This window comes from Nansenia antarctica, assembly GCF_963989245.1.
Source record: "Nansenia antarctica genome assembly, chromosome: 13".
In the NCBI taxonomy this organism is placed as follows: domain Eukaryota; kingdom Metazoa; phylum Chordata; class Actinopteri; order Argentiniformes; family Microstomatidae; genus Nansenia; species Nansenia antarctica.
This window is the reverse complement of record NC_137683.1, coordinates 19,350,233-19,361,842: the sequence shown is the minus strand read 5'-3', so window position 1 is coordinate 19,361,842 and position 11,610 is coordinate 19,350,233. Positions and strand designations below refer to the sequence as shown.

The window sequence follows — 11,610 nt, the reverse complement described above, 5'->3', positions numbered from 1 at the left end:
CTGCTACTGTGAGATGCTGCTTCTGCAAGTTGCTTTGAATTTAAAATAAAGGTAGAAAATAACATTAGTCGTCAGGCCAGTGGCAGAAATACAAGACGTACCAGAAGGAGTGGGAGAGTGACTCAACTCAGAAATTGGATTGCTCCTGTCATGGGAGATGGCTCAAAGGCCTGTTGCAAAATGTGTATCAACAAAATCAGAGTGCAATTGAATGACCTCAAAGACGAAGAAACACAAGTCCCACTATGTAACAAGCATCCAAAGGTTTGCTCTGCCGGTGGTAAAAGATGGGCAATGTATTTATGAATCTAGCTCTTCAGAAAACAAGTAAACAAAACAATCAGTGCAAAATGGTGCAGTAATTGTGTTGTGCAAATGTTAAACATGAGTCCTAAAATAAACATCCAATGTTGAGTCATTGAGGTCCTTCACTGTAAACTCTTACTAAGCAACAATGTTTCAGGTAAAGAAGCAGTCCATCATTTCATTTGATTCACTTTATTGATCTTTGACATCAGGTGAAGACAAATAATCACGCAGACAAACTCAACACATGAGTAACTGAGTCAATAAAAAGAAACAAATGTAAAAAATGAATAAAAGAGTTACAAACCAAAAGGCTTAGACAGAATACACACAGGAAGTCGTACCACTGCAGTGTGGTATGTTACAACATTCAAGAACTTGACACAAGAGGAAGTATCATGGTCCAGACAGAGTTCCATTGACTGAAGAATGACAGAATGCCCCAGATAGTAGAAATAAACTGACGGTCTTACAGAATATCCATCAGCAAAATCCTTTATGGTGACAGAACAAGAGTTGCATGGTCCAATGGATTATAGTTATTACACACACAGAACTCCCCATTTTCTGACGAGTCCACCTCACCATCCACTAGATCACCACTACTATCCAGAGTCTGCAGACCCCTAATGCAGCGATCCAATCACGACACCAGCCCTGAAACAGCAGAGGGGAAAGACAGGTGTGAAACTACTGGCAGTTTGATAAACAGAAGTCCCAGATCATGAGTTCATGGTGTTGATCAGAGTGTTAACCAATCAGTCAGCTTTTCATCAGACTGGGGCGGTAATAATACCTCATCACTTCTACATCACAGGAGGAGTATTGTATTTACATTTAGAAATCAAGACAGGCTCATTGTAACACATGGAGCAGAAAGGAGTTCCATTGAGATTGCATCCCTCATTCCACCCCATGCATTACAAGAACAGTCCTGTGATTTGGCCTCCACCGGTTAAGATCAGCTTTTGTTGACACTAGTTTACAGTCACAGGCTGCAAGTCACAAGCATCAACACCCTTAAATTATAATAAATACACACCTGTGATTATCCACCTGCAGACACAAGCTTCAAGGCATCCACCTGGAAAAAAGACGGAACGGTCACATGACTGAGGTTAATGGTCAGATGGTAACGACATCACAGCAGCCCAGCTCTCCCAGAAGCTTTAGATCAGAGCGTTAACCAATCAGTCAGTTTAACATCAGACTGGGGCGGTAAAGACACATCACTTCCATACAGCACAGACACAGACCGGTAGAAGGGGGGGGGGGGGGTCGTGTTAGTCGAGACAGACAGGGTAGTCCGAGTAGAGCAACATCAGACAGTCAGAACCAGTGCCTGCACCGGGCCAGGTAGTAGAAATCATTCCCCACACCAGAGAACCACAGCTCCAGGAACTGGAAACACTTAAGCGGTACACACCTGCTCACAGGTCTGCCAGCACCGCACAGCCTTCTGGGCATACGAGGGACTACACAAGGGAAGAGAAGACAGGTTAGGGCTACTCAGCTTGTGGTCTGTGACTAGTCTATGGAGGCTGTAGGATCAGATCCGAGGTTTTTTTTTCAGTCACTAGTCTGGTTGTCACCATGGAGTCTCCCCTGGAACGACCCTCCATCAGGGAGAGCAGCCACTTTACCCCTGCTACTTGGGGTAACAGGCTTCTCAGTGACTAGCAAGCCCAACAGGAGGGCAGGGGAGCCCCACGGTGAGCTTGAGAAGACTGTATCCATCTAAATAGCCTTCTTCACTTCCTGATACATTTCAGTAATTTAAGGTGGAGGGGAGGTGGGACTCACTGACCTTGTATGACACACTTCTGGACACTGGTTGCTGGGTAGGCGGTGTCGGTAGGCTCTGCTACAACCTAGAGAGGAGACTGAGGTTAAAGGTCAGATGGTAACGACATCACAGCAGCCCAGCTCTCCCAGAAGCTTTAGATCAGAGCGTTAACCAATCAGTCAGTTTAACATCAGACTGGGGCGGTAATAATACCTCATCACTTCTGTGGGGGTGTGCCCACACTTATGGGTTCTATTTAGAGGTAGTCTATAGCCTGGATGTCATCCCAACAGACACTATCTAGAACAGCCAAATCAAACCCTGAGGGGTATTCCATCAAGTTTGCTAAAGCAGGGTATATACAGGAATCTTGAGGTTAATTTCAAAGCCTTTCTAAGACTTTTTAAAGACTGCCAATATTTTTCCAGACTTCACCACCACTTCGAGCTGTAACCGTTTACATCAGTGACACCTTGTATTTCAAGCCTGCAAACTGTGACACTTTAAATAACGTGAAAAAATACTATTGTGCAATATGACAACCCTAGTTGACTATCTGTGCAGTATAGTACAGTGGATTGTGTACATAGCCTTTATTTATGTAAACCAGCTCCTTACCTTCTTGTGATTTTATTCTTTTTCTAAAAGTTTTTTTTTTTCCTTTCCTAACACCAGGGGAGCCACCCCTCCTAAATTTCGTTGTTTGGTACCTGTACTGTAGCAATGACAATAAAGTCCATTCATTCATTCACCTTTAACTTAACAGTTTTAGTTTGCAATAGACTACTAGACCACCATCATACAACACGATTTCCGGTTCATCTTTGTTTTTTAATAAAACGAATAAATTCACGAACTTTTACTAATAGTTTTTAGGACTCAAACTCTTTGGACAGTCAAATTCAGAAAAATATCTAGAAAATTCAAGACCTCATAAAATCGTGATAAGACTTTTTAATACTTAAGGGTCTTGATTTTCCCAAAATTGATTTAGCAACTTTTAATACTTTTCAAGACACCGCGGATACCCTGTAAAGGAAAATCTAGGCTTATTCTGATTTCCTTTAGCGACGTTGATGGAATACCCCGCTGGTCATTAGACACAAGCAGAGTTTCTAAACACCATGGTGACACCAGTGGGGGCAAAGTGACGTGGAACATTGACAGGGTACATACCTGTCACAAAGGCCTCCAATCCCCCGGTTATCTTACGAGGAGGCAGCGCTAGAAAACACAACAGTTGGTGTTAGTCTAGAGATCCTGAGGTGTGGCATAAACATGAACACATCAAGGATGTTCTGGGATCAGATGCGGTTCTTCATCCATTAGTCTTCACAATGGGAGGGCTGTCCCCAGATATGCCCCTCCATCAGAGAGAGCGGCCACCTTACCCCTGTAGACAGGCTCATCAGTGACTGGGCTAACTCAACAGGAGAGCTGGGAGGAGGCCACCAGGGTATAGACAGGGAAGTCATTAGACATAGCTTCTTCACTTCCAACATCCCATAAAGCAGGGGGCTCATGAGCCACTAGAGCAGGGCTTCTCAAACTCGACCGAACCGCAAGACCCAGGCCATACCTCTTGTTATGAATACAATACGTTATGAAGTGTAATGTTTGTTTCCTACGGTATTTTGAAATACATTTTCTATTTATCAATAAATGTTCAGCGACGTTGAGTACAGTGTAGCTGGAGATCATTCACACTGATCCTGTCCCCAGATGAATATGGTTCTCTTCCCTATCGTTATGTCATGGCAACGTTAACTGCTGGAGAAAGTGTCATGTGTTGTTGCTGAGTTCACACTGCTCCCCATGGCTAAGTTGGTTAGAGCGCCTGTCTAGTAAACCGGAGGGTTTTGTGCAAGCCATGTTTGTATATAAAAAGGGTTTGGAAACATTAAATTCTAGGCTTTTTAACCTGGCTAGAAAGTAAAGAATGTAGCAAATTTAGCTGAAATGTTTCTCATTAGATCAAGCTTGACTTATTTATTTGCTTGCTAGGTATCATGAGTAAGATAGACTTGCAATATTTATAAAGGCAAGCTTTTCTTGCTTATGTTTTCTTGGAACATTACATTTGTGTAATACATAATATATTAAATATCCAAATATCCAAATTGAGTGCATGTTGCTAAAAGGTTATAAGCGAGCTAATTAAATATTATTGTGTCATCACCAATCCTTCCAGACCTCTGGCCTTAAATAACAATTTAGTAATAAGTTTGAGAACCACTGCACTAGAGGTTCACCTCTGATGTGGTAGCAGTAGACGAAGGCTACACACCTGCTCATGGATCTCCATCACTGCACTGCATCGTGGGTATGTACACAAGGCACTAAAATCAGAAAAGAAAATGTTTAGGTTTATATCTAGAGTCAAAATGCATTCAAGTAGAATGCAAGAACAATTCAGGTCAGCCCATTACTTTGAGCGGTCTCAGGTCTAGATCAGAGAATTAACCAATCAGTCAGCTTTACATCAGACTGGGGCGGTAATAGGAAACATCACTTCTGGAGCCATGGACCAAGTTCAGACCAGAAAGGATGACAGGGATAATGAACAGTGGTCATAGTGATCAATACCAACCTCAGCATCACTCAGCCTCCTACAGTCCATGGCTGGAGGAGACATCTCTGGAAGACAAGAACACGTGATTAGGAGTGAAGTGTTAAAAGCCTTAGGAAAACTAAACTGAGGTCAGCCATTTTAAAATCTGAATGTTTATGCAGTGGCCATTTTGTATCATGCCAATCAACTAGTCAGCCATTTTGTGTCTCCTCTGGCCCCATCAGACAGTTGGTAACCCCAACAGGCCCTCCCCTTGTTGCCCTGGCAACACCAGTGGGTCCACCTTTGCAGGTTCTGGCGTCAGCCAGGGCGTAAGACACGTGCAGGGTTTCATCACCAGAACCAAGAGGGACTCATTACACATGTACAAGTTTGAATCGAAACGCAACGGCCTACAACCGCACTCCAACCCATTAATTAATCTTTAACCATACAGCAGAGAGGTTTACACGGCAGCCTGCACTTCTAGAACTCGCCACACAATGGGCTTAGTGGATACATGACATCACCTCTTCCCCAACTACAAAATCAGCTAAATGAAAGCATCCGCCATACTACAGTTGGGACATCCAGACACGATGCTACTGAGCTCCAAAACTCACCTTGAGTAGCAGTGACATCACAGCTCCACACCAGGCAACAGACCTAGAAGAGACATTGGTTTAGTCAAAGGGATGGGGTCTGGGCTCCCAGGCCTCTACTGCATAGGGCCAGCTACAATGCCTGAAGAGGTTTTTTTATATAGTAGAGAAACTGTACAGGGGGTAGGGTTCCCAGGCCTCTGCTGTAGTCAGCCTTTCAGTTTCTCAGCACGAGTTCAGACGAACGAGATTCCAAAATTATCTCATCAGTTACAGCAGAGGGCCATGAGGGGGCAGCAGTCAGGAGGGAGTTCAAAACAAACAAGACTGATCTAGACCCTACATCTTTCAGTACCATGTATTGAGCTCCCAGAGGGCCTTGACATCCACAATGTTTAGCATTTAGCAGCCACCTTTAGGGAAAGTGATCTACTTAAATACATTTGTGTAAGCAAATCTACCCACCAGACATCTATGCCAGAGGCTATGGAGTCAGGCAGTTTTGTTTTTTTTGAGGGACAGTTAAGGGGTAGCCTGAAGAGTCTTTAGTCTATGGTGGAAGACAGGCATCAGACCAGGGTTCGACAGTGCGACTGTTTTGGTCGCATTTGCGAGTGAATATATTTCTGTGCGACTTGGAAATACATTCAATCGCACCAGTGCGACCAAAAAAATAAAGCTTTTTTTTTTTTTTTTTCTACTAACACCAGGGGAGCCACCCCTCCTAAATTTCGTTGTTTGGTACCTGTACTATAGCAATGACAATAAAGACCATTCATTCATTCATTCATACTGTGAGAGCCTCTGTGTCCCTGAGTAAGAGATCATGGGGATCATGTCCCTCATGATCACAAGTGACCATAGGAGATAAATCACTGAACTTGTCAACATATTAACTTCGGGACCTGCAGCCAAAGACAATCACAGAAGCCAGGTAGGCTTACCTGTGTATGCTGCATATTAATGGCTGCTATACGGTTTGCATATTCACTGCTGTTTGGCTGATTGATTACTGAGTTGGTTTTGGAGTGCTGGCATTAACCTGGTTGGGCAGACTCAGAGCTGTGTTGTCTAGATGCTGTCAAATAAGGAATCTCCGCTTTGTCTCTTTGATTGATTGATTTTATTCATGGTTCGACAGTAAGCAGTAATCCAAGGGATGACATGTGAAAGTGTGAACACCTATTTCCAACATGGTCCTTTGATATTAACATACAAAGTCTCTCCGTTTAGAATGATAAGGTTCTATCTCCGTTTAGAATGATAAGGTTCTATCTCCGTTTAGAATGAGGAGGTTCTATCTCCGTTTAGAATGATGAGGTTCTATCTCCGTTTAGAATGAGAAGGTTCTATCTCCGTTTAGAATGAGAAGGTTCTATCTCCGTTTAGAATGATAAGGTTCTATCTCCGTTTAGAATGATAAGGTTCTATCTCCGTTTAGAATGATAAGGTTCTATCTCCGTTTAGAATGATAAGGTTCTATCTCCGTTTAGAATGATAAGGTTCTATCTCCGTTTAGAATGATAAGGTTCTATCTCCGTTTAGAATGATAAGGTTCTATCTCCGCTTAGGGCAGTTCAGAGATATTGAGCGTCAAAGTTTTTACATTCCATTATGTTCTGTGAGATGGAACCTTTGTATTTTATGAATTACTAACTCAAAAATGTAAACATTTAAAAAGAACACCACACAGGCATTAATAAACACCTACAGTGTCAAGAGCCGGTTATGATAATTCTGATATGTTATGATTATGATAATTTGTTGTCGTCATACGAAAATTGCGCAATTTTCATTGTGCTACTGAAATTCTTGGTGTGCTACTAAATTTTTTGACATGGTAGCACAGTGCTACCTGGGGAAAAGGTAAGCGTCAAACCCTGCATCAGACTAACTTTTGGTGAATTTAACAGGGTTGTAATGACACGAAAGGAGATCACATTCTAGTAGGGCTGTTACGATTATTCGACGTCGTCGACGTCATCGACTACGTCAATACGTCGGTTAGCGTAATATGCGTCGGTTAGTCGTAAATAAACAAAATGGCGATTTTTTTTTTTTTTTTTTTACCTTTATTTTACCAGGCGAGACAATTAAGTGTATGAGTGAAAAATTGATAGCTACTAGCTAATGTTACACAAGCAATGTAGCTCACCACAGTTCGTATGTCTTGTCTTCTGGTGTTAGTAACGTTAGCTATGTAGCTGGCTAGCTACGGTAGCCTATTGTCATTGTGGTGCGAGCACCTACTGTACGTTATCTAGCTCGTAGCTCGCATGCTACGTTAGCATCAATTTAGCTAATCATAACATAGCAGCGAGAGTAACGTTAGCTAGCTATGTGTTGTGGTGATGGACAGACTTCTAAATGGCCATGTTGTCATTCAAGTTGGCTAAACATAGCAGTGAGGTGGAGACAAATACGTTTTTTTTTTTTTTTTTTTTTTACAGTACAAAAATTATCGTTAGACTTATCGATAAATTAGTCGTTAGACTAATCGAATAATCGATAAAATAACCGCTAGATTAATCGTTAGAAAAATAGTCGTTTGGGACAGCTCTACATTCTAGAGCAGAGGCTTACCAGCTTGGCACTGCCTTCCACTGTGCAGCCATTTTACTGCTGCACACCCGTCCACCATTGGTCACCACAACTGTTGAAACAGAAAAACCTTAGTTTTACAATCAAGAGGACAGAGGCAGGAGGGGGTCAGAGTTTCCTCTCTGCAGTACATCAGGTAAGAAAGTTCTCAACAGGAATTCAGACGAACGAGATTCCAAATGTATATCATCATGTGGTCGCAGGGAGAAGCACAGTAAGGTAGAGGCTAAGTGGGAGCCCCGGGACGACCCTAATGTTAGCGTTTTGAGTCGCGACATGAACAGGGTGTCGTCACTCAGCCACCCCAAGAATCCCACTTAGCATCCACCCCGTCAGCACAAGACCAAGACCAACAACTTACCATGGAGGTGTGAGTACCACAGGTGACCACAGGGGGCAGCATAGGCTGGAGGAAGGGAAGGATGGGACAATGAGTGTGACAGATTAAACAGCATTGAGTGAACTACAGGGGCTAGGATACAGTCACTCAGTTGTTCGTGTCGTTTCACATCGGTTCAAAGTGAGCTAAGTTCATCATCATTGGGACTGTGCTGGGAGCAGTCAACCATTATGGGACCTGGCAGCCATTTTGTGGTCGAGTCCCTACTATGTGGCCATGCTGCTAAGTGAACACTGAGAAATGGTTGAGCAGGCAGATTAGCCATTTTGTCATTAGGTTTGAGTAAAAAAAAACTGATTTTAAGACATTTAATTCTACTTTGTACTTAACAGCATGGCCAGACAGCAACCAATGGTAGATCAGTGTCCCACCTCCGTGGGGAGAGTTGCTGTAGTCACAGTGGGGATGGAAGGAGTCCTTACCTGTAGAGAACTGGGCTGCTCCTTCAGACACCAGCGCTGCTCCTGCTGGTCAAGAGAACAACGTTGTAGAATGGTTGTCACAAACTCTCGTTAGGTCAACACTGTACTTGTATGGGCTGAGGTGGTCCAGCACAATGGACTAAAACGAGCATGTGCACTTAAGACGCTTTGGATAAAGGCATCTGCTAAATGTCAATGTACCCCAATGTCGGCATGGGTTCAAATCCAGCCGATGCCTTGCCCTACTTTCCTCTCTTGATCTCATTAAACGAATACAAGAGTGGGACTGACCCACTCAACCATTACCAGTTAATATACATCTATACAGGAGCTAGCTACAGTCACTCAGAAGTTCATATCGTTTCACGTGGGTTCAAAGTGAGCTAAGTTTATCATCATCGAGACTGGACTGCGCCTGTAGGGTCACATGGGAGTATGTTACTAGGTAACATGGGAGTATGTGTTGCCATGGGCTGTGGGCAAGGTATAGATATCAATGTCAGACTTACCAGTAGAATCAGGGAGCAGAACACCATTCCATCAAGTCACCGGTCACTCATCTAGAACAGAGGGGATGCGTTAAGGCCTCACTCACAGCAGTAGGTGCGCTATGGAGTCACCATGGCACTCAGATTACAGGTAAGCATCACCGACATTCAGATATATGCTTGTCTAGTAAGATCATCACATTAACAGCCATAAAGAACAGAACTTGCACAATCACTGTGTGAACTCACCAGTACAAACAGTCCAATCGCAGAATGAAACTTCAGTTAGTTCCATGGGGCTCAGCGTTCAAGAAGGGAACTCATGGTCAGTTGGGAAATGTTGGTCACCATCTATGGAAATGGACAACGCGGGTAAGAAATATATATTTCACAGTGGAGTCTGGCCTATGACCCTCTGTAGGGGCATCAGATAAAGGTTGGCATCAAAGAAATCAGCCATATGCTTGTATATGTCATCATTGAAAGCCCTATTTATTTTAACGAGCTGTTAATATAGTTGAGAACAGTGGGGATGGAAGGAGTCCTTACCTGTAGAGAACTGGGCTGCTCCTTCAGACACCAGCGCTGCTCCTGTTGGTCAAGAGAACGTTGTAGAATGGTTGGTCACAAACTCTCGTTAGGTCAACACTGTACTTGTATGGGCTGAGGTGGTCCAGCACAATGGACTAAAACGAGCATGTGCACTTAAGACGCTTTGGATAAAGGCATCTGCTAAATGTCAATGTACCCCAATGTCGGCATGGGTTCAAATCCAGCCGATGCCTTGCCCTACTTTCCTCTCTTGATCTCATTAAACGAATACAAGAGTGGGACTGACCCACTCAACCATTACCAGTTAATATACATCTATACAGGAGCTAGCTACAGTCACTCAGAAGTTCATATCGTTTCACGTGGGTTCAAAGTGAGCTAAGTTTATCATCATCGAGACTGGACTGCGCCTGTAGGGTCACATGGGAGTATGTTACTAGGTAACATGGGAGTATGTGTTGCCATGGGCTGTGGTCAAAGTATAGATATCAATGTCAGACTTACCAGTAGAATGAGGGAGTAGAACACCATTCCATCAAGTCACCGGTCACTCATCTAGAACAGAGGGGATGCGTTAAGGCCTCACTCACAGCAGTAGGTGAGCTATGGAGTCACTCACCATGGCAATCAGATTACAGGTAAGCATCACAGACATTCAGATATATGCTTGTCTAGTAAGATCATCACATTAACAGCCATAAAGAACAGAACTTGCACAATCACTGTGAACTCACCAGTACAAACAGTCCAATCGCAGAATGAAACTTCAGTTAGTTCCATGGGGCTCAGCGTTCAAGGAGGGAACTCATGGTCAGTTGGAAAATGTTGGTCACCATCTATGGAAATGGACAACGCAGGTAAGACATATATATTTCAGTGGAGTCTGGCCTATGACCCTCTGTAGGGGCATCAGATAAAGGTTGGCATCAAAGAAATCAGCCATATGCTTGTCTTTATAAAATTCATCATTGAAAGCCCTATTTATTTTCACGAGCTGTTAATATAGTTGTGAACTCACCAGTCACACGCAGCTTTGGCCTGGCATGAATCTGCATCATATCTGTAACGATACAAGAAACATAAGCGTCACAGCGAACAAATACTTCATAGCTGGATTACACCACAGATTAAAAGGCCCGATGCTACTCAGAATCTGGTAAAGAAGTTTCTTCAAAATCTGATTCGGTAAGAGAGAGTTCTATTATCATCACCGTAGCATTGAGCTGTGGGCTAACTGGGGACACTGGCTAAGGTGGAGTGGACGACCCAACTAACTATCTGCAACCAAGCATGAGCTAAGCTAGGTTACAGCCAAACACGTGGGAACACAGGCTCTCTGGAAGTCACTTTACCTGAGCAGCAGACGGCGTATATCACGGTGCTAACGTTTTCTCCACGTGGCTTTCGGGCGGAAGAGAAAAAGGAGGTTAGCGCATTAGGACACGTGACAATGGCTGGCTCCACGTGACAGCTAGCACACTGGCTGATAGTTGTTGAAAAACAAGGCTAATATGCAGGGCCACGCATGTCTCTCATCAGAAAGATAAAGGTACAATCACAGTCATTCAGAACAGGTCTGTGTAAGCTTTCATCATAGAAAGACATCGCGATATCTGCGCTGCTAGGCCCATGTATAAGTTAATAGACGATATGGTAACACACACAACCCCTTCAGATGCATAAAATATTGACTGAATATGATCAAATGCACTTCACATTAGGTGTAGAATAAGTAGCTAATGTTAACAAGTGCCGATTTATCGAAGGATGGCTGTGGATTGTCGGTCAAAGTGAATGCTATGGCTACCGTGTTGCATTGCAATGGCTAGCTAGTTTATGCTCGATTTAGGATTAGGCATCCCCAATTCTAGAGGTCAAAAGAAATGCATTGAATTATTCTTC

General features: G+C 43.3%; 2 long non-coding RNA genes across 3 annotated transcripts; both read right to left on the bottom strand.

Annotated features, from left to right (window-relative positions):
* Positions 1-488: 488 nt before the first annotated feature.
* On the bottom strand, positions 489-8,714 carry LOC308169244. Of its 2 annotated transcripts, none has more exons than XR_013937751.1 (11): positions 8,669-8,714; positions 8,208-8,252; positions 7,829-7,898; positions 5,267-5,309; positions 4,683-4,729; positions 4,380-4,431; positions 3,269-3,316; positions 2,110-2,177; positions 1,733-1,781; positions 1,349-1,390; positions 489-963 (listed from the first exon to the last, which is right to left on the bottom strand). It is a non-coding gene; the product is annotated as an uncharacterized lncRNA (long non-coding RNA). The 2 variants fall into 2 exon arrangements; XR_013937752.1 differs by having other exon boundaries at positions 2,114-2,177.
* Positions 8,715-9,059: 345 nt separating this feature from the next.
* LOC308169245 lies at positions 9,060-11,115 on the bottom strand. Its single transcript, XR_013937753.1, has 7 exons — positions 11,061-11,115; positions 10,727-10,768; positions 10,443-10,544; positions 10,213-10,263; positions 9,706-9,747; positions 9,406-9,507; positions 9,060-9,228 (listed from the first exon to the last, which is right to left on the bottom strand). It is a non-coding gene; the product is annotated as an uncharacterized lncRNA (long non-coding RNA).
* Positions 11,116-11,610: the final 495 nt, after the last annotated feature.